The sequence below is a fragment of the Hylobates moloch genome, unplaced genomic scaffold (genome assembly GCF_009828535.3).
Source record: "Hylobates moloch isolate HMO894 unplaced genomic scaffold, HMol_V3 SCAFFOLD_10, whole genome shotgun sequence".
Taxonomy (NCBI): Eukaryota; Metazoa; Chordata; class Mammalia; order Primates; family Hylobatidae; genus Hylobates; species Hylobates moloch.
The window spans coordinates 88,715,992-88,738,999 of NW_026652285.1; the positions used below are offsets into that span (position 1 = coordinate 88,715,992).

General features: G+C 41.0%; 1 protein-coding gene and 1 long non-coding RNA gene across 7 annotated transcripts in view; one reads left to right on the top strand and one right to left on the bottom strand.

Annotated features, from left to right (window-relative positions):
• The window catches only part of ASTN2 (astrotactin 2), a 1,008,266-nt gene that overhangs the window by 176,761 nt on the left and 808,497 nt on the right, over positions 1–23,008 (bottom strand). The gene's annotated exons all lie outside the window — the stretch shown is intronic.
• LOC131384514 (uncharacterized) overlaps positions 7,249–23,008 on the top strand; it is a 62,757-nt gene continuing 46,997 nt past the window's right edge. The window contains exon 1 of the long non-coding RNA XR_009215429.1: positions 7,249–8,762. This is a non-coding gene — a long non-coding RNA (uncharacterized LOC131384514). The remainder of the gene's footprint in view (positions 8,763–23,008) is intronic.

The window sequence follows — 23,008 nt, forward strand, 5'->3', positions numbered from 1 at the left end:
CAAGGTTCCTAATGACTTGTGGAGAGACAAGGGAGAAATGCAACAGGTCTTCCAAGTTGGCCATTTTTTTCCGTGCCTGTAATTCCTGCCACTGCCACATGATGTCACTATTGAAAACAAGGATTCTGCATGGCTCTGTGTCAAGTCATGGTGGAGGCGAAGGGAATAGAAAGGAACCAGATTACAGTGGTTCTCCAATAGAGGGCAATCCCACTCCCTCAGTTACAACAGGCTCAAGCTTAGACTCCCAAGCCTCCAATTCTTTAGTTTTATGTTTCACTCCTCATTCTCAGGTCATGCCTACTGTGGCAAAGTGGCTGTGCATACTGTGGCTTTGAGCCTGACATACCAATCAGACATCTTCCTCCCTCATGCTAAGTCCCCCTAGATGTTGGGACAATTTTAACCCACTGGAGAGTTTCTACACTTCACATGAAGGAGATCAGAATCTTCCACCCATTTATTCCCAGGAGTTCCTAGATTTATAATCAAATTTTCACAGCCACTCCACAGGGGCATCTGGGCTATACATACTTATTGAGGTGGTCACTGAGGGGTAGCCTATTAATGGCAGTGGTGGCCCATATGAAGGAGCCACTGCAAAGACACCGGCTGCAGCAGGGGAGATGCAGCAGGGGCTGAGTGCTCCATGGAGCCAGCAGGAGCCAGGAACAGGTAGAAGCCCCACCCACTTCCAAGTTGGAGGAGCGGGAGCCCCACCCTCCGAGGTGCAGTGTGGCCACACAGTTGCGGCTGTGGATCCAGGCATTCCTGCAGTCTCAGGGACCTGGGGATCACCCCCTTCCCCCACAGGCTCAGAAATGCCTGCTCCCACTGCGTGGCCTCTCCCCGCTTCAAGCAGCCCCTCCAATTTCAGATCAAAGTTGAGGTTGGGCCTGGGCACTGTTGTGACCTGTCTGGGTGCATGTGAGCTCAGGGCAGTGCTGACATGCCAGCTCCCTGTTGCCTTGGCCCTCTCAAGACTTTGGGTGCCAATAAGCATGGGAAAGGGGCTGGGACAGCTCTGCACGGACCGGCAGGCACCCCTCAGTATGAACAACCTGGTGCCAAGGATGGCAGGTTGATGGCAGCAGGAGGCAGACAGTTTCCTGTGTGGAAAGGGGCAGGTCCCCAGTGAAGGCCCATCTTCAGGCCTGCGATGGCCTGAACCCTGGGGGCTGGACTGCCAGATCTATGGACCAGAGTGAGAACTTACACTGATTTTTCCAGACCTGACCATGGACACCTACGGACAAATCAGTATACAGTTCCTCCTCCCTGAAGCCCATAAAAACCCCAGACTCAGCCAGACTCAGATAGATGTCAGGACTAGCAGCTGCAGGATTGAGCTACCCAGGAAGGAGCTTTGGGTCTCCTCGACTTGCCCATGGAAAGCAGTGACCCATTGTAGGTCTCCTCTCTGCTGAGAGCTAGAGAGCTGGACACTCATCAGGATGACCTGCCTTCAGAAAGGAGCTACCCACTTCAAGTCTCCTGAGGGCTGTTCTGTCACTCAATGAAGCTTCTCTTCACCTTGCTTACCCTTCACGTGTCTGTGTACCTTATTTTTCCTGGAAGCAGGACAAGAACTCGAGGCTTGCCAAATGGCAGAGCTGAAAAAGCTGTAACACAAACAGCGTTGAAAGACACCCCTTGCTCACCACATTGCAGGCAATGAGAAGGAGAGAAGAGCTGCAGCCCTTCAGGGATCTCAGACCTAGGACTCCCTGAGCCAGGGCCATGACACCCTCTTTGGGGCTCTGGTATCTCCAAGCTTCCAGAAGCCACCATGTTCCCTGGTGCCAGCCATGGAAGCTGCTTGTGGTACACCTGGTCCAGCTGCAGCCTCACAGGGAGCTGGCACCCATGCCAGCACCTGGAGCCACCTGCCCTTCTGCAGCCAGAGTGCCTGACTATGTGTAGTAGCTGGACCCCATACCCACTAGCTCACACACCCCTCACCACTCCATGTCTGGCTCGCCCTTGGCAGGCATGGGATCCAGGCTGGTAGCATGAGCTGAGTGCAGCCTCAAGCTAATTTGCTACCTCTAGATATAAAAACATCTATCAGCTTTTTAAATGGCAGCTACTCCTGAGAACAAGAGAAATAATAATAACTATGACTCTACCCAACAATATGAATGGATCCTGTAGTGTGATAAGCATGGGAAGCTAGAAAAAACATAATGCATATTGGATAACTTTTTTAATGCATCAAGTTTGAAAACAGGCAAAAGTAATCTCTTTATGGCATTAGAAGTAAGGATAGTGTTTTAACCTTCAGGAAGAGGCTATAACTGAATGGAAGCACAAAGTAGGCTCTGTGAGGCTGGTAATTTGTTTCTTGATTTGGGTACTGGTTACATGGCTGTGTTCACTTCATAAAATTACATCAAGATATGTACTTATGATAAGTGCATTTTTATGTGGGAATGTTATACTTCCATAGAAATTTCAAAAATAAATGAAGACATTCTGCCACAAATAAATGAAAGAAGAGATAATAGTGCAATTGGCCCTCAGTATCTATGGGGAATTGGTTCCAGGTACCCCCTTGGAGACCAAAATTTGCAGTGGCTCAAGTCTCTTATATAAAATGGCATAGTATTTGCATATAGCCTATGCACATCCTCCCTTAAATTTTAAATCATCTCTAGATTACTTATAAAACCTAATACAATGTCTACAATCACTTCATTCATGTGGATTTAACATAGTACCAGTGTATTAGTCCATTCTTGCATTGCTATAAAGAAATAACTCAGAATGGACAATTTATAAAGAAAAGAGGTTTAATTGGCTCACAGTTCCACAGCCATGAAGCGTGGCTGAGGAGGCCTCAGGAAACTTACAATCATGGGCGGAAGATGAAGGGGAAGCAGGCACATCTCACATGGTTGGAGCAGGAGGGAGAGAGAAGGCGGAGGTGATACACACTTTTAAACAGCCAGATCTCAGGATAACTCGCTCAGTATCACAAGAACAGCCACAAACGGGAAATGCTCCCCCAAGATCCAGTCACCTTCCACCAGCCCTCGCCTCCAACATTGGGGATTACAATTTTACATGAGATTTGGGTGAGGGCACAGACCCAAACCATATCAACTGGGCATACAGCAAATTCAAGTTTTGCTTTTTAAAACTCTGTGTAAAATGTTTTCAGGTATTTTCCATTTGAGGTTGGCTGCATTCATGAATGCAAAACTCACAGATACAGAGGGGTGACTATATGCATTTAATATCCCTAAAGGCTGAAAGTCATACAACCTTAGAGATAGAAAGGTCTCAAAGATGATTGAATTCAACCACTTCGCTTCACAGATACAGAAACTGAGGCCCATAGATGGGAATCTCAAGATCGCAAAGGGATTCAGCATTAGAACCAAGTCTCCTACAACCCAGTTCATGGATCTTTTCCCTTCATAATGTTGCCTTCCTTCTCCCAATGATAAAGATGAGATGTGGATGAAGTCTAACAGTGAGCTGTGCATCAAGATGTCATGGTCTAAAATTTTTCAGGCAATGATTAACATTAATATCTGCCTTGCAAATGGACTCAGCAGCTGGGACAAGGCAGATGTGGCAACACAAATATGTTGCCCATGACACATGAATTAGAAGAGTGGGGTGGAGGCAGCTCTTGAGTGAAGGAACAAAAGAAAAGCCTGTCTGTCTGGAATGCAATGGGAATGAAGATTCCAAGGAGGTCATTTAGGGAGAAGCAGTGCCTGAGCCCCAGACAAGGCTGGGTGCGGTAACATCTGTGCTTTTGCAAGGGAGATAAAAGGGAATCTGCTTCCCTGCCTGAAGGGATGATATATGGGCTTCTGAGGCACTGGGCGTGGGCCGAAGGCATGATACAGGGCTTGATGGATGAAGGCTGAGGTAACTCAGCAGGCCACACATTAATAAAAATTATCAAACTGTCCCAGTTGGTGGAGTAGAATGCTAATGCCATTCTCCACATGTATGTTAAAGGAAGAGAATGTCTGAAGGGAGGTAACCTGCTTTATATCTTTACCTTCATTTCACTTGCTGAAATTATATCCTCTGTTCTGCTGCCAAGATCCTATGCAAGCCAAGTCTGGCAGAGCCTACCCTATACTACAACCACCTGTGATACTTCACCTGCATCTAGCCATTCTTAACTGAGAGTGGAAGTGTATTCTAATCACAACTTGGGCCCATAAACAACTTTCATCACTCTCAAGTGCCCAAAGAATCAACTTCAGATATCATAGCCTAGCCTTCAAGGATTTCATCCACTTGACCACAAATTCCAGTCTCACTCATTCTATGCTTCTCCAGGCACCTTTCATTTCCATCTTCATGCTTTTCTCGCTTTATGCTCTTCCATCTGTCTGAATTTCCTCTTACTTGTTCTCTATTATTGAAATCCCTTCCATCCTTCCAGGTTGAGATGAAAGCCCACTTTATTCACAAAGGCCGCACATCCTTATCCTCTGATTTCAGCCTCAGTTGCAATGGACAGTTCCAATGTGAGTTCAAACTCACTTTGTGCTGCCCCAAGATCTTCCTCCTTGAATATATGCCAGGTATATCCTTGCACTTCCTGCCCCAAGGCCTTCAATGATGCCGTGGGACCTCTCTCAGCTCATATGAGCAAGTCTAACCTAGAAGTCTAAGAAACACCAATCTTTAAACAATTGAGATAGGGAGCTAGAGAAGACATAATCTAGCTTTGCATCTTTAAGCCAGCAAGAGCCTCAATACATCAATAGTAATCTTGTGAACACATCCCTGTACTGACTTTTTCCCCTTCTGGGTCCTGTTCATGATCCTTCATAACTGTTTCCTATGGATACCTACCTAATCTGTGCTCAAGCTCTGTTTTAGGGTTATCAAAACAAAAACAAAATAAAATGAGTACACATCTTCTACCTTGAATTACAGTTAGACCTGTCTCTGGAATTTCCCTAGTAATTAGAATAGTCAATAATTGTTTGTCAGCTAGAAATAAATTTTAAAATACAAGCCACTAGTATCAACTCTACATGTGGAGAAGAACCTCACTTATAAACTATATAATTACCAAGACTGTCCACGTAGCTAATAGTAGGTGAGGAACATCAGAAGAGTCCAGTCTCACTGATATTCGATTTTGCAGTCACTTTATGTTCAGCCAGTTAACAGTACTCATTGGATGTCATTTCCATCATCCCTGCTTCCCTATTTTATGGGCCCAGAACTCCTTTGAGAAGCTCAGCTGCTGCAGAACAGCCAGATCTGACCTTCCTAAGGCATGATTCATCATGCAATGATGACAGAACATCTGCACCCAATGCATGAAACATGGTGACTTGCAGTGCCTGGCTCAGGATATGACCCGACTCAGAACTTAAGTCTTCCCATGATTTCTGTCTTGAAAATAGCTCCTAGCATGGTCCCCATACCCTCAGCCAAAAGCACATCCCCCTCAAGTTTTTTTAATTATGTTCTCCTCTCCTTTTATTAAAATAAATAAATACATCGGTACATACATACATACACACATACATACATAATTTCCCCTTCAGGGATTCCTTGGAAGCCATCAAGAGTAGGGATAAAGAGCAGAATTTCTGAATGAGAAAGAATTAGGTTCAAGTCCAAACTCTATCACTTAATACGCCTATGCCCTTAAGTAAGTGACTATGCCCCCGCTAAACCTGAGTTTTCCCACATGTGAAATGAAGATAATACTAATTTTCAGAACAATTTTGATGATTATATAGGATAACTTGGCATCTAGGTGTTCAATAAATGCTGACTGTCTTCTCTTTCCCTTTAATAGCTTTACACTTCCCACAATGCTTACAAAATTTCTGGTATGGTGTAGGTACTTAACAAATGTCATCACTCTTGCTTCATTCTTGTTGTTGTTGTTGTTGTTGAGACGGAGTCTCACTCTGTTGCCCAGGCGGGAGTGCAGTGGTGTGATCTTGGCTCACTATAACCTCCACCTCCCAGTCCAAGAGATTCTCCTGCCTCAGCCTCCCAAGTAGCTGGGACTACAGGGGTGTACCACCATGCCCGGCTAATTTTTGAATTTTTAGTAGATACAGGGTTTCACTATGTTGGCCAGGCTGGTTTTGAACTCCTGACCTCATGGTCTGCCCACCTCGACCTCCCAAAGTGCTGGGATTATAGGCGTGAACCACCGCACCTGGCCACTCTCGCTTCATTCTTGTTTGGGCTCCATTTATATTAGATACCTTTCTGCTTCTGGTGTGACTGTCTTGTTTCATGACATACGACAATAGCATAATTTACATATTTGCTATTAGGGATACAGCATGGAATGGGACAAGTAAGGTCCTAAGGCATGATTACACTTAGCTTACGCTCAAGAGCAAGAGAACTCTTATCACTGTTGGGAATGTAGAAAGGTGAAGCCACTGTGAAAAACAGTATGGAGGTTCCTGAAAAAGTTAAAAATAGAACTGCTAGATGATCCAGCCATCCCACTTCTGGATTTATATCCAAAATAATTGAAATCAGGATCTCAGAAAGATGTCTGTACCCCCGTGCTCACTGCAGCATTATTCACAGTAGCCAAGATAGAGAAATAACCCAAGTGTGCATCGACAAAGAAATGGATGAAGAAAACGTGGTATATGCATACAATGGATTATCATTCAGCCTTAAAAAAGAAGGAAATTCTGCCATTTGAAATGACATGAAGGAACCTAAAGGACGTTATGCTGAGTATAATAAGCCAGTCATAGAAGGACAAATACTGCCTAATTCCACTTATATGAGAGGTATCTAAAATAGGCAAAGTCAAAGAAGCTGAGAATAGAGTGATGGTTTCCAGGTGCTGGGGATGGGGAAACAAGGAATTGGTTTTCAATGGAGTATAAGGTTTCTGTTATGCAAAATGAGTATGTTCTAGAAATCTGCTGTAGGCCGGGTGCGGTGGCTCACGCTTGTAATCCCAGCACTTTGGGAGGCCGAGGCGGGCGGATCACGAGGTCAGGAGATCGAGACCACGGTGAAACCCCGTCTCCACTAAAAATACAAAAAATTAGCCGGGCGTGGTGGCAGGCGCCTGTAGTCCCAGCTACTCGGAGAGGCTGAGGCAGGAGAATGGCGGGAACCCGGGAGGCGGAGCTTGCAGTGAGCCGAGATTGAGCCACCGCACTCCAGCCTGGGTGACAGAGCGAGACTCCGTCTCAAAAAAAAAAAAAAAAGAAATCTGCTGTAAAACATAGCACCTATAGTTAATATGGTATCATGTGCTTTAAAATGTGTTAAGAGGCTAGATGTCATGTTAAGTGTTCTTACCAAACACACACATGTACACACACACACACACACACACACACACATAAATGGACAAAATAAAATTATTGGAAGTGATGGGCATGTTTGTATCTTGCTTGTGGTGATGACATCATGGATACACGCACATGTCCAAAGTCATCAGTATCTATATATTAAATGTATGCAATTTTTGTATATCAATTATACCTCAATAAAGCTGTCTTTTAAAGGGCAGGCAAATCAAAAGTAAATGAGCAAATACATAAATAAATGAGATAATTTCAACAAATGCTGAATGACATAAGGGTAGTAATACTGAGGGATGTGATAGAAAATGACAGAGAAGAAACCTGGTATTTAGGTGGTCAGGAAAGGCTTTCTGTGCAGATGAAAATGGGATTAAGACTCATGTGCTATAAAGGAGTTAACAACTCCAGTTAAGGGAATCACTAGAGGAAAGAGGGGAAAACTCAAAGCAGAGGGAGGTAGATGTGAAGTAACAAGCTTGGTGTGTCTAACAATGAGAAAGTAAGCTAGTGTTGTTACTGCTCTCACGTGTCAAGTTAGTCATCAGCTTCCTAAAAGTCAACTCAAGAAGGGAGTTTGGGTTATATTGTTCTCCTCTCCAAATATAAGGGGATTATCTTTCAAGGATGGTTATATTTTTAAAAAATGTATTTTCTTGCCTACTAGAATGTATGGCTTCCATCTTTTTCTGGCCTTTGAAATTGGTACCCTTTCCAGAGGTAATTCTCCCCAGAACTCATGATCAGTGCAGTGAGTGAACCTAAGGCCATAGGCATTGTGATCCAACTTTTTGACACTTGAATGGTCGATGTTGAAGGTACAAAATATTCCATGACTTTTGATTTTTTTTTTTTTTTTTTTTTTTTGGAGATAGAGTTTTACTCTTGTCACCAGGCTGGAGTGCAGTGGCATGATCTCAGCTTGCTTCAATCTCCACCTCCCAGGTTCAAGGGATTCCCCTGCTTCAGCCTCCCAAGTAGCGTGCCACCATGCCCGGCTAATTTTTTGTATTTAGTAGAGACGGGCTTTCACCATATTGGTCAGGATGGTCTTGATCTCCTGACCTCGTGATTAGCCCGCCTCGGCCTCTCAAAGTGCTGGAATTATAGGCGTGAACCACCACACCTGGCCTTGATCTATTAATATGTCCTAGGAGCTACAGAATTATATTCATGAACTTTGAATGACTTCAGTCAAGTCACTTTTCTTCTCTAAGTCTCATTTCTCATCTGTATAATGTGAGTGAGAGGTGAGGGGTGGGTAGGGGATATTGAGTAGGTGGCTACCTGTGATCTCTACATTGGGTAGAGGGCTGTGTTCACTAGAGTTCCAGATTTTCTGTGATTCTAAGAAGCCTTTGGAATCTTGGAGTGAGTATTCCCAGGGAACTCTGATGTACTGAAAAGCTCTCCTACATCGTTGATGTCAGCTGTGCCTGAGGCTTTTTAATGGGTCAACAGACTCCAAAGGTGAGTTGGAGACAAACCTGGCAATTATAGATTAAAGGGCAATTATAACAGGGCTCATAATTGTTCTCTTACAGTACTGCCTTCATTGTTGGTTAATAACCAAATTCTCTCTTTCCAGGGAACTCCACCCTCACCTTTTCCCACTGGGGTAGGTGAGGCTGGATCAGAACAGGGTAATTGAGTTCTCCCTGCGGAGTTTGGGGTCATGTGAGCACAGCTCCTTGATCTCATCTCAGATGGCTCCAGGGAAGTACCCAAAATCTCTCCTTTGGGAGGTAGGAGAGAATGACTCAGGAAAAGGGAAGTCAAAAGGAAGTTTATGAAGTGTGAGAATGGGATTGTTAAATAAATCCAAGTCTGGATACTCCCGGAGGGAGGTGGTATGGGGTACAATACTGGGCTGGAACCCAGAAGACCCTATGTATGTGTCGGCCATAACTTGCCAGGAGACTCGGGAAGTACCTTCACCACTGGGATTCAGTTGCTTCATCTTTGAAAAGAGGGGGTTGGCTTAACTGATCTGTAAGTATCTTCTAGATAGGATATGAGGTTGGTGCAAAATTAATTGTGGTTTTTGCCATTGAAAGTAAAGTAATAGCAAAATCCACAATTACTTTTGAACCAACCTCATATTTTTAGGATTCTAGATGCCTGTGACTGAGTGGACTACTTCTGAGTCTCGGTTTTTACTTCTGCAAAGAGACAATAACAAGAGTAACTTCATCATAGAATTATTGTGAGAATTAAATGAGCTTAACATGGCATTTCTACTTTATTCATTCAGTGCTCTCATTTAATGATTACTCATTAGACTTCTACTTTAAACCAGACTCTATGCTAGGAGAGGATGGATAATTCATACAGTTGAACTAGGTATTTTAGATGAACCTTCACAGAGGTGAAGATACCTTCACAGAGCTAGGAGTCTTGTGGGGCACACAGTGAACGTTTAAAAATGGAAGCTATTTTTATGAGGCATTTCTGTTATTGAACAGTCAGATCAAATACCACTGTCTAAATAATGGCAAATGGCAGGGGAAAATATTCCAAGGCATGGTGACATTCTCAAGAGAAGCTATCCTCTGTCCCTGGTCTAAATTAAAGATGACACGTTCAAATATCTTCAGAGCAAAGCAGATAATATAAGTTAATATAGTGGGTTGGATGTCAGAAAATCTAAAAGAGGGGATTAAGACGAACTAGGGTTTGCATGCATTCTCTAAAGTGGAAAGCTGCTAGTCAACTCTCCTGCCTACTGCTGTCACGTGAGAATGTGAGTCTAAAGTTGCCAGAACTCACTACTTTCCAGCAGAAGCCAGGAATCCAGATTTTCACATAAAAAGCATCCAGATTTCAAGTGATAGCCACTTATTCAAATATTTAAAAACATTATGTAGCCACTGGTTTGCTATCTCTAAGTTAAAGCCAATATTTCAGATAAGCAAGAGTATTGTAATTGTGTTCATTTTCAAAAAGGAAGGTGAGGGGAAAGTAAAGGGGATGAATGATTATTGGCTATCATCTACGTGCCCCAGGCATCTTACAGATAACATATATCATTTCATCTGTTGCTCACAACAATTCTGAGAAGCACCTGTGTTTAGTTCTGATATTTTTCCCTGATGCAATTCACATATGGAAAATGTGTTTTGAGAAACACTGGTATGGACAGATATGAGTGGCAGCATAAGGAAGATTGAATATAGGGGCAAGATAAGAGGCAGGACAGCCTGGTGAAGAAGTCATAGTGGAAATACACAAGGTGCCCCTAGTGGGGAGAAAAACAAGGACAGATTCGAGACAAAATGAAGAAGTAATTAATCTATATTTTTCAAAGTTCATCAATAATGTCTGAGAGGGGAATTTTACCTCCCTTCCACCTCCCCATGTCAGATGGAGGAGGAAGGGACTTTACAACTGTACCCCTTTTCTTATTTTCTCTCTTCGCCCTCAGGCTATTTAATGGCTGTGTTCAGACCAAGGTCAGCCATCCCTCCAAGTGGACAACAGAAACTAAACCCTAGTCCTATAGCCTGGATCTCCTAGTCTACACCTCGATGCCACACAGAATAATTTCTCAGAGCAATGAACTTCTATATTAAAGATTACTCTGGTCAGGCATGGTGGCTAATGCCTGTAATCTCAGTACTTTGGGAGGTCAAGGTGGGTGGATCACTTGAGTCCAGGAGTTTGGGACCAGCCTGGGCAACATGACAAAAGCCCATCTCTACCAAAAAATACAAAAGCTAGCCAAGAGTGGTGATGCATGCTTGTAGTCCCAGCTACTTAGGAGGATAAGGTGGAAGGATTGATCAAGCCCGGGAGATAGAGGCTGCAGCGAGGTGTGATTGGGCCCCTGCACTCCAGCCTGGGCAACGGAGTGAGACCCTGTCTCAAAAAAAAAAAAAAAAAGGAAAGAAAGAAAAAGAAAAAGACTACTCAGCCATTCTTCCTGATCCCCTGATCCACGGGCTTCTTGCCTCTGGCTGTCATTACACTGGCAATGAGCAATAAAGAAATGTAGATTAAATGGTCAGTAGATGTAAATTCAATTCTTAGCTCCACACTTATAAGAAGTTTGACCTTCAACTATCAACTTCAAAAGACTTATCCTCAACTCCCTCATCTGTAGATGTAGATAATATTGTCCTCCTACTTGGAAGGACTAATTTGTAGATAAAATAGGATAATGGATTTGAAGGTCCTTCAATCCATACTTCATAGAGCAGCCAGGGTGATAAAACTTTTACTCTTTACCGTGACTTAAATCACTCTATACTTTCACCCCTCCTATAGTCCCTTCTTTTTAAATTCCATACTCAGAATTTAAACTCCAGCCCTACTGTCCTTTTATTCCTTAAGGCCACTGTGCATGCTGTTTCCTCTACCTGAACCGCTTTCAATCCCACCCGCCCCTCAATCTTCACTTCATTTCACTACTTCCTGTTCGCACTTCAGGTATTTATTGAGTGCTTACTATGTGCCTGGCAAGGTACTAGGCACTGGGGATAGGGTGATTAAAAAAAGATAAACATAACAACACTTCAGAGAAGCTAATATTTTAGTGAGAAAGGCAAATGCTACATCCCTGCCTTCACCAACCAAAATATATTGAGAATTGTAATAAGTGCTACCAAGCTAGGAATAGTATAGAATGCTAAAAGTTCATATAGTCAATGAGAGGGCCAAATCTAATCTAAGGATTCAGATAAGTGACATTTAAACTGAGACCTGAGTGTACAGACCCAAGTGGGAAAGAAAATCTGTAGCATCAATACTAGAGAGAAGAAGGAGGTAAGTGCAATTGTTCAAACCTTGTATGATGCGTCAAAAAGTTTTCATTTGGAAGTTAGAAGAGTTATGAAACTTCTTAAAAGGTTTAAATTAGAAGAATCATAGTTATAAATAAGATACCTATTCATCAAATATTTATTGAGTGTCCATGGTATGCCAGCTACTGTGCTAGATATGATCAAATGTATATTTTAACAGGTAACTCTGGCTTTAGAGTTGAGAAGTGAAAGGGAGGGAAAAGTGGCTAATGTGAGGACTGTTTAAAAGACGATGGCAGAAGATGTTGAGTGGCTTAGATTAGGCAATGGAAATAAAAAGGAGCCAATTTAAGAGATAATGGGGATCAAAGCAAAATAGCCTGGTTATAAATTGAACATGAAGGTGAACAAGAGAAAAGAGTTAAAGATAACTGCTTTAAGAAACTTAGTTTATAAAGGCACCAGCTATATAGAGTAAATGAGCAATTGGAAAGGAGCAAACTTGTAGGGAGATGATAGCAAATCCAGTTTTGAATGTGTTGAGTTTGAATTGCTTGTGAGATATCAAATTACAGATGCTTATAGTCAGTTGAATATAATCAGGGGGTTCCGAAGAATGAGGTGGAGACCCAAATGTAAAAGCAATGACTACACTGATTGTTATGATTGGACTAGATGCGGTAACCCAGAGAGAGATTAAATTGAGAAAAGAATACACAGGACCAAGACATAAGGAGCTTCGAGATAAAGAACAGGTAAATGGACCCTGTAAGAGAGGCTAAGTTGGTGTTAGAGAGTTAGATACCAAACCAGGAAGGTATAGTACTGAAGAAACCAAGGATAGCAAATGTTTCAGACCCTGTAGAATGCATAGAGATATGAAGTAAGTTTATGACCCAAAAATGTCATTGGATTTAATGACAGAGTTCACAAATGTTCATGGAGAAAAATGTTTTAGTAACTTGGTGGTAGCAGAAGACAGAGGGGAGTAAGCTGAGGAATGAAAAGATGAAGTGAACCATTGTAGGCTATACTTTCAAAGGTGCGTTTATAAAGAAAAGGAAAGAGATCATTTTGATGCTGGAAGATGCAATGTTTTGTCTGTGTCTTTGTTCTAAGAAGAAAAATTTATGAGCATATAAATGATGTAAATAATCTACTACAGAAGGAGAGATATAAAATATAGGATATAAGGAGAGAGATTATATGTAGATTCCTAATAATTTAGGAAGGCATAAGAAATACTGCAATGAAAAGATTAACTTTAGAAAGAAAGGAGGACATCTCCTATATTATATCAGGAGGAAATGGGGAGAGTGTGCATGAAAGATGTTAAATTGGAGAAAAATTACACTACTCCATTATTGTTCTTAACGAATAAAGGGAAAATAGGGTATTATGGGTTTAAGAATGATGAAGGCTGAGTGTGGTGGCTCACATTTGTAATTCCCAGCACTTTGGGAGGCCAAGGCAGGCAGATTACTTGAGCTCAGGAGTTCGAGACCAGTCTGGGCAACATGATGAACCCCTGTCTCTACCAGAAAAAACAAAAAATGAGCTGGGCATGGTGGCATGCACCTATAGTCCCAGCTACTCAGAAGGCTGAGGAAGAAAGATTGCTTGAGCCAGGGAGGCAGAGGTTACGGTAAGCCGAGATCACACCAGTGCACTCCAGCCTGGGACAGAGCGAGACCTCCATCTCAAAGAATGATGAAGAAGAATGTAAGTTGACAGGAGAAACCTAGTAAAATTGAATGGAAGCATGAAGAGCCCAGTTAACATTGATGACTGATGATACATTGATGACAATATTCAAAACTGTGTTTTTCTGTAGCTGCGTGACTGTACCATCACAGAAGATGGAGAGTTGCATGCATCCAGTGCAGGTGTTTGACTAAGTAGGGAAATTAAAAGACCGAAAGCCAAGGGAGATCGAGAGGCTGATACAAGCAGTGATTGAAATATGAACCATGGACTCTATCACAGACAGAAAAGTTGGAACTGATAGATGGAGAAAAAGGAATGCTACCAAGCAACAGAAAGTCCTAATGAGTTAAAAGGCATGGCTGGAGTGGGAGATCTATAAACTGACAGTATAAAAGATCATAGTCAAAGAGTGGGATGTTAGAACTGATGGTTTTTTATGGAACAATATCATGTGAGAACAAAGTCTACAGTGTGGCCCAGGAGTGGGTGGCTGAGGCAGAATAGAGAAATGGTCACTGGAGATGAGCAGATCAAGGAAGTGAGAGACTGGATTGTTGGACAGAAAATCCACAAAAACCCTGACCTTACCTATTGTGATGGCAAGAACCCAGATGATGAGAAAGCTCCAAACCAGGAACTTAAAATACTTAAAGAACCAGTTTCAGTTGAGGCAAGAGGATGAAGGTTGGATTCGGCTTGACTTCCCCTTTTGGGGAATAACAACGTCATAGACACAAGGTAGGATAGATCTGGGCAAACTCTCTGGATGAAAGGTAGGTACCAACCTAGCATAATTCTTGCCTGGCCTGGAAGGAGATTCTGGTGAGTGAAGAGAGAAATACAGATTTTCTTCTCTTGGCATCTCTAATGGGAAGCTGTTACTAAGGACAAGAATGGCAACAGATGGTGACAGGGTGGGAGAAAGACCAGCTTGGGAGTGATCTTCAGGTGAGGGGTTGATAGTCTTGTGTATGAGAGGTTGATCCATATAATTAGTTACTGGAACCAGACTCTTAAACAATTTCCCACTTTCTCTGAGTAGCCTTTATTATCCCCAATGGACTGAATTTGAAATCTCTCTGCCATGCCCCTACAGCATCTGAGTTATCTCAGCACCCACCATGCTATCCCAGCAATTTCTTCCTAAATTGTACCACTCTCCTTGTTGACTACAAGTTCCATGAGGGCAGGAATTATGCCTGTCCTGTTACCATTCCATGCCCAGGACATAGACCATAGTAAGAGCTCCCCACACATTCATGAAATGAATGAGTGTGCTTTGTGAGCTGTAAAGAACTTTGTGATATAGAAGGCAGGCTGGGTGGCATGGCGGAATGAACAGGATTAAGACTCTCCCAGTACCTTTTCCCTTTGGAAGCCTTTGACTTTAGAAATCTTTCACCCAGAAAGCAGCTGGAGTGATAGAAATATTTTCTGAGCCCCTAATATCAGTTCCAGATGTTTGCAATCATGTGGGTTTGTACCTCACCCTGTAAAACATATTTCCCTCACTCCCACCCCCCAATTCTAGCTGAGGGAGTAAAGCCTAGTTTCCAGTGACATCACCTCTGTCAGGCTGACCCGGGGTAAGCAGAGAGCGGGCGGGTGAGGTCCCCTCTAGTTTCTCAGATGAACAGCATGGTTCAGACATGGCCCACACTGCATGAGGAACTAAGAGTAAATTCCACAAGATTTCATAAATACCTACAATGTAAGTACTCCATCACAGCCACTGCTGCCACCATCCTCTCAGCTACTGGAGAAAAGAGATCTTGCTGTCCTTCACCTTGAGTTATTCCTCATACAAATTCACCTCCATAACTGCTTCCTTTTACTTGAGAAAATTTTCAGTCTAAGATCTGAGATGGGATGGTGTGTGTGTTGGGATGAGGAGTGTCTTTTCAGTTGTAGATTATCATTAATGATAACAGGGACAGAGAAAGAACAGGGGAACTGAGAGTGGGTACAGATGGCCTCTGGACATTCTCCTTTACCTGGATGTAAGTCTAAATGAGCAGCTCATATCAGAGACAGCTTAGAGAGACAAAGACAAGCAAAGGTCAGCTGAGACATGGGCACAGAGTGACATGGAAAAGAAGAGAGAGAGAGAGAGCGAGAGCCACCAAGGGAAGCCGACACACACAAAGGTAGAAAAAGAAGAAAAGAAGGAAGGAGACAGGAAAGGAAATAATCAGGAAAAGATATAGGAAGAAAGAAACAGAGACAAGAGTTGAGAGTTGGCAGGAGGCAAGTGTGGTACTGATCAGCTGGGGAGAGGCCCATTAGGCTCCCAGATGCCAGGGCAGAAAGGGGCACTGACCAGCTCCAGATGTTGCTGCCTTGTATGAGGAGGTGCCGGGGCTAGTGGATAGGGCCTGCTGCCTCTGTGAGCACCAACAGAGCCAGCTGGCCTTCCAGCCCTGAACTAGACAAGCTGAAGCTGAGAATTCCATGAAGAAAAAGAGAAGTTTCTGATTTTTTTAAAGTTAAAAAAAAAAAAAAAATCCAGCAGGAGAGCAGAAGATGACCAAAGAAAATGCATGGGAGCGTGGTGAGAATATCACCAGACAGAGAAACAGGAGATTATGATGCTAGGTGTGACCTATCCCTTCTTGTCCTCACTCTTCTGATCCTTACACTGAGGGTGGCGGGTTCAATGCTTAAGGTTCTTCTACTTGGAACTTTAGGGATTCACAGAAGCTAGTTTATCAGACAAAGAAGTGGGAAGCCTGATGGGCTACAATCCCCTTTACAAGATCAGAGCTCACTAGTTGCTCACTAGTTGCTGTCAGTGGCTAGATACTCCATTTTGTCAAGCCACACAAGTGTCCTAAATCCCTTTATTTCCATCTGCCTCTAGGTCTATTCTCAACAAGAGCAAACCACACTGGAGGCAATATGAACTAGCGAAAAATCTTTGAATGTAGTGGATGAGGGTGTGGGAGTAGATAGGAAAGAAACCAGAGCTCTAGTTCTAGCTCTGGCTGTACCAGTAATTCACCATGTGTGTAAGCTCTGGACAAGTCTGTCTCCTCTGAGCCTTTTTCTTCGTAGGTCAAACGGGAGGTTTGGATTTATTAAATCTGCTTGTGCCTCGGCCCAGCTTCTTACTCCCACATCTACCCTGCCCAAGAGGCTGAAACCCATGCCAATTGTTCTGATGAGGCCATGAGGGAGAACCAGACGTCTGTTTTTAATATTGATGACAGATTAGCGTGCGGGGAATTCAGCCACCCCCCACAACAAGCCCCATTTCTGCTCAAAACAACTGGAACAGGAGACTACTTATGCTTGGCTTTCCTAACAGTGTCCCGGAACTGACCGAGTGATGGCTTCTCTGAAGGAGACAAAGAGGGCGCCAAACCTAGAGGTGGGGGCAGGGGTAGGAGACAGGGAGGGAGAGTGAGCATTTCAAAAGTTAGTTCAGAATGGTGTGAAACAGATGGCAGCCATAAAGTGTGTATGTGTGTGTTTGTGTTCATGTGTGCACATGGGAGAAAGACACAGAGAGAGATCTGTGTAAGCACCTATGTCTGTGCACATGCACGCATGAGCTCGTGAATAAATAAATAATTCCAGCACTGGACTTGGCTGCCAGCAAAAATTCAGAGAGATCAAAGGATAAAGCCCACATTTCCCTATTCTGGCCTCACCTGACCAAATGTGTGAGTAATCCTAACTCTCTACCCAAAACAAGTCTTAAACCTTATTTTGTTTTCTTCCTAACATTTATTTCTCCCTTTAATTTTTTTTTTTTAATTCATGGAAATAGGAAACAACAAGAAAGTATTAGTGCCTACTGTGTCTCAAGACCTGTGCTGGAATTAACCCTTAAAAATAGCTTGTGAAAAAGGTGTTGTTTTTCCTATTCCACAGAAAAGGAAACTGAACCCTAGAAAAGATGTTGACTACCCCTAGATCTCTCTCACTGAGAAGTGGTGAAAAATAAAACCAGAAGCCAGGTTTTCCCAAGTCCATATTCTTTCATTAGGCTTATATCGTCAAAGATAAAACTCAACTGAGTGAACTGAGAAATTTCAATTTAAGCCAAGTTCATTTTCCAGAGGGTTTAGACATGATAAAGGTGACACAGAAGCAAACAGATGAGGTGAATCTTTCAGATGTACCCTCCCAATCATCTACAGCATCAATTGGTCATGACACATTTTTAGAAGGCTTACCATGTACTCAGCTAGGTTGTAAGACTACAGAAGACCCCATAAAACTACACATTGCTAAAGGAGTTAATGCAGAGTTGAAAAGTTAAGACATGAATATGTCTATCCATATGCAATTCAGTTCAGTGAACTGAACATCCATGTATGACGGGCACTGTGGGGAAACCCCAACATATAAGGATACAAGATTCATCATCTTGTATCTTTAAAAACAACTGCCCACCCACAAATTCAGGAATTGAATAATGTGGAGAATGAAAGTCAAGTCCTAAAACAAAAGTTTAAAAAACCCTGTAAAGATAGAAGCATGTATGTCATTGTCTTCAATCTTCTGAACGGCTACAGGAAGAAGGGCCTAGATCTGTGTAAAGTGACCTTAGGCCAGATAACCAAAAATAAACAAATTTTACCTCAATTTTAAAAAGTAACTCTTGGATTAGAGCACTGTTTCCTGGAAAATTAAGAAGAATCTTGGATTTCTATTTCTGGATTAAATGGAATAACAAGGACTGGATTTATTTGCCCTACTGCCCACAACATTAAGAAATTAACACACACACACACACACACACACACACACACACACACATGCGTGTGCCGAAGTAGGTGGGTCACGAGGTCAGGAGATTGAGACCATCCTGGCTAACATGGTGAAACCCTGTCTCTATTTAAAATACAAAAAATTAGCCAGGCATGGTGGCACGCACCTGTAGTCCCAGCTACTTGGGAGGCTGAGGCAGGAGAATCACTTGAACCTGGGAGGTGGAGGTTGCAGTGAGCCGAGACAGCACCACTGCATGCCAGCCTGGGCGACAGAGCGAGACTCCATCTCAAACAAACAAACAAAAAAACATAAAACAAGCTTGTCAACAACTGGAAATTAGGCAACAAAGTACAGAGCCCCTGAAAGATGGAAAACAAATTATTTGAGCCCTAAAATTTCTCCTTGCCTTTAGAGAGTTTTCAAGCCACTGTTCAGGGAGAAGAAATGCCTAACAGATTCCCTGAATTGCCCAGACAGAGTTCTGAGACCAGGGAAACCAAAGTGATTACAGTTCATAAGATAGAGTAATGGAGAGGAGAGAGCTGCATAGAGGAAAAATTGAAGCAATCTGTGGAGGAGTTCCTGTCAATATTCATCAGACTACTGATTGATGCATGTATATGAGAAATCTCCCAAAACAAGGGGATTAGTGAGAACAATGCCTGAGGCTCATACAAGGTCCAGTAATAGTGCCTGTCTCTACCAGCCATACTGTAAAACCTCAAAATTTATGGGCAACTTGGTAGAGCACATAGAAGGGTCCTCCCTTAGTAGTAGACAATAATTAGCCCTAGACTAAACACTGCTTCATTTCCATCTAACAAATCTTAAAAGCAAGATCTAAAGGAATCAAATTGTTTCTCTGTACAAAAGAGTTTGAACAAAATATTTTGAACAAAAGAGTTCAAAAATATTTTTAGTAATACAAAATATCCAGCTTCAAACAAGGCAAGAATCGCAATGTCTGGCATCTAATACAAAATTACCTGGCATGCAAAGAGGCAGGAAAATGCAACCCATAATGAGAAGAAAAAACATCAATCAATTTAAACTGGCCGAGAACTGATCCAGTTGTCAGGATTAGCAAACAAGAACATTAAAAGTTACTGTAACTATATCCCATATGTAAAAAAATTTAAGAAATAGAATATATTAACAAGACTCAAATTGGACTTCCAAAGGTGAAAATTACAATGTCCAAGATGAAAAATAATGCTGGATGGGATGAACAATAAATTGCACTTCACAGAAGGCATTGAAGACATGCACCAGAAACTATCCAAAATGGAATACAGAGATAACAAATAATTTTTGAAAATGAAAAAAGCATCACTGAGATGAGTAACAACTTAAAGTGACTGAATATACATGTTGTTGGAGGAAAAGAAAAATGGAGGGAGTTTTTTTTAAATTGACAAAATAATGGCCAAAATTTTTCCAAATTTAATGAAACCATAAACCCACAGATCCAAGAAGCTCAACAAACCCCAAACACAAGAAATAAATGGCTAAGAGAAAAGCTTAGAATCAGTCAGAAAAAAGGATCTCTCTCTCTCTCTCTCTCTCTGTCTCTCTCTCTCTCTCTATATATATATATATACACACAAATTATATATATGGGTATATATATATATATATATATGAACAAAGATAGGAATGATGGCAGATGTATAATTTGAAACAATGCAAACAAGAAGAACAAAGTGTAACATATTTAATTACTAGGATAAAAATCTGTCAATTTAAAATTTCATGCCCAGCAATAATATCTTACAAAAACAAAATTGAAAGCATTCATCACTAACTGACAAAATATAAGAAATAGTAAAAGACATCCTTTAGGCTGAAAGAAAATGACACTAGATGAAAACATGAATGATAAAGAAATGAAGAGTACCAAAGTTAGTATCTATATGGGTAAATATATAAAATCATTTATGTTATTACTTGAATAGCTAAAAAATAATTAAGAAAAAATAATAAAGATAAATTGTGGAATTTTTAACATATATGTGAATAACACATATGACAAAAACTGTGTAAGGCTTGGAAGAGAGGAAGAACAGTATACTATTATAAGATTCCTATGCTATGCTTGAAATAGTATTATATCACTTGAAGGTAACTGTGATATGTTAGATATTCATGCTGTAAACCCTGAAGCAAACACTAAAATTTTTTTAAAAAGAGTTATTGCTAATAAAGTCAACAAAGGAGATATAATGGAATCATAAAAACTATCCAAAAGAAGACAGAAAAAGAATAGAAATAAAAGATGGGATAATCATTTAAAAAAAGAAAGATGATAACCTTAAACCCAAATATACAAATATCACAGTATTAAGCAGGTCATGGACTCCAAAATAAATAAGTTAACAAAGAAACAAACAAATATCACATTAAATATAAATGGTCTAAACACCCCAACTTTATGGTCTAAACACTCCAAAGTTAATAATGCCAGCTTGGATTTAAAAAATAAGACCCAACTATATACTATCTTCCAGAAACATACTTTTAATATAAAGCAATGATAGTATAAAAGTAAAGTGATGGCTGGGGATGGTGGCTCACACCTGTAATCCCAGCACTTTGTGAGGCTGAGGCGGGTGGATCACCAGAGGTCCGGAGTTTGAGATCAGCCTGGCCAAATGGCGAAACCCCACCTCTACTAAAAATACAAAAATTAGCTGGGTGTGGTGGCGGGTGCCTGTAATCTCAGCTACTCGGGAGGCTGAGGCAGGAGAATCGCTTGAACCCAGGAGGCAGAGGTTGTGTTGGGCGAGATTGTGCCATTGCACTACAGCCTAGGTGACAAAAGTGAAATTCTGTCTCAAAAAAAAAAAAAAATAAGTAAAGTAATAGGAAATGATAGACTTTAACACTAATCAAAAGAAAGCTGGAGTACTTAGACAAAGTAGATTTCAGAACCAAGAATGTAACGGAAATATGCAAGGTCATTTCACAATATAAAGGGATCCATTCATCAAGAGAATATGAAAATTCTAAATGTTTACGAACTTAAATAACAATAACTTCAAAATATACAAAGTAAAACCTGATAAAGCTGCAGAAGAAATAAGTCCATAATCAGAGGTTTTAATACCCCTCCCTCAAATATTGATACAAGAAGAAGACAGAAAATCAGAAAGGCTCCAGAAGACTTGAATAACATAATTAACCAATTTTATCTACCAGACATTTATAGAATACTCTACCCATAAATAAGTGGATACACATTATTTTAAAGTGAACACTGAATACAGCAATAGACCATCTAGACCAAAAACTAGTCTCAATAAATTTAAAATGTTTAAAGTCATAAAAACATATTTTCTGACTATAGCCGAATCAAATTAAAAATCAACAACGGAAATTTCTGAAAAACTCCAAATATTTGAAAACTAAGTGGCATGCCTCTAATATTCTGAAAAACTCCAAATATTTGAAAACTAAGTGGCATGCCTCTAAATAACTCATGAGTCAAAGAAGAAAACAAAAGTGAAACTGGAAATACTTTGAACTGAATGAAAATGAAAACACAACATAACACAATCTTTGAGACACTACTAAAGCAGTAGTTAGAGGGAATGCCTACATTACAAGAAAGGTCTCAAATCAATAGCCTCAGCTACCATCTCAAAAATTAAAATGTGGAGAAAACCAAACTCAAAGTAAGCCAAACAAAGAAAATTATAATAAAGATTAGAGGATAAATCAATGAAATAGGAAACAATAGCAAAAACAGATAAAACCAAAAGTTGATTCTTTGAAAATTAGCTGGGTGTGGTGGCAGGTGCCTGTAATCTCAGCTACTCGGGAGGCTGAGGCAGGAGAATTGCTTGAACCGAGGAGGCAGAGGTTGTGTTGGCCGAGATTGTGCCATTGCACTACAGCCTAGGCAACAAAAGTGAAATTCAAATATTGAATAATTATGTTATTCCATGTCATAGCTATCTAGCCAAAATGATCTAGAAAAAAAAAGAGAGGAGACACACATTACCAATATCAAGATGAGACTAATATCACTATAATCTCAACAGATTTCAAAAGAATAATGACAGAATGTCATAAACAACTTTTGCCAATAAATTTGATAATTTACATGGAATGAACAAGTTCCTTAAAACACACAAGCTGCTAAAGATCACTCAAGAAGAAACAGATAATCTAAATAAATCTATATCTATTAAATAACTGAATTAGTAGTTAAAAACCTTCTTTCAAGAAAAGGTCTAAGCCCAGATGCCTTCACTGGTGAATTCTAAAAAATGATTAAGAAAAAAAATACTATCAATTTTAACCACAGTGATTCTCTGAGAAGACAGATACATTTCAGAAAACTGAAAAGGAGAAAATATTTTATAATTCATTTTGTGAGACCAGAATGATCCTAATTAAAACAAATAGATAAAAAAAAGCCTACACATTCCTGGAAAAAATCTCACATAGTAGGTTGTTTTATAATATGAAAATCGATCAATGTGACTTATCATATTAACAAATTTTGAGAGATAAACTATATGATCATTTTAATAGACACAG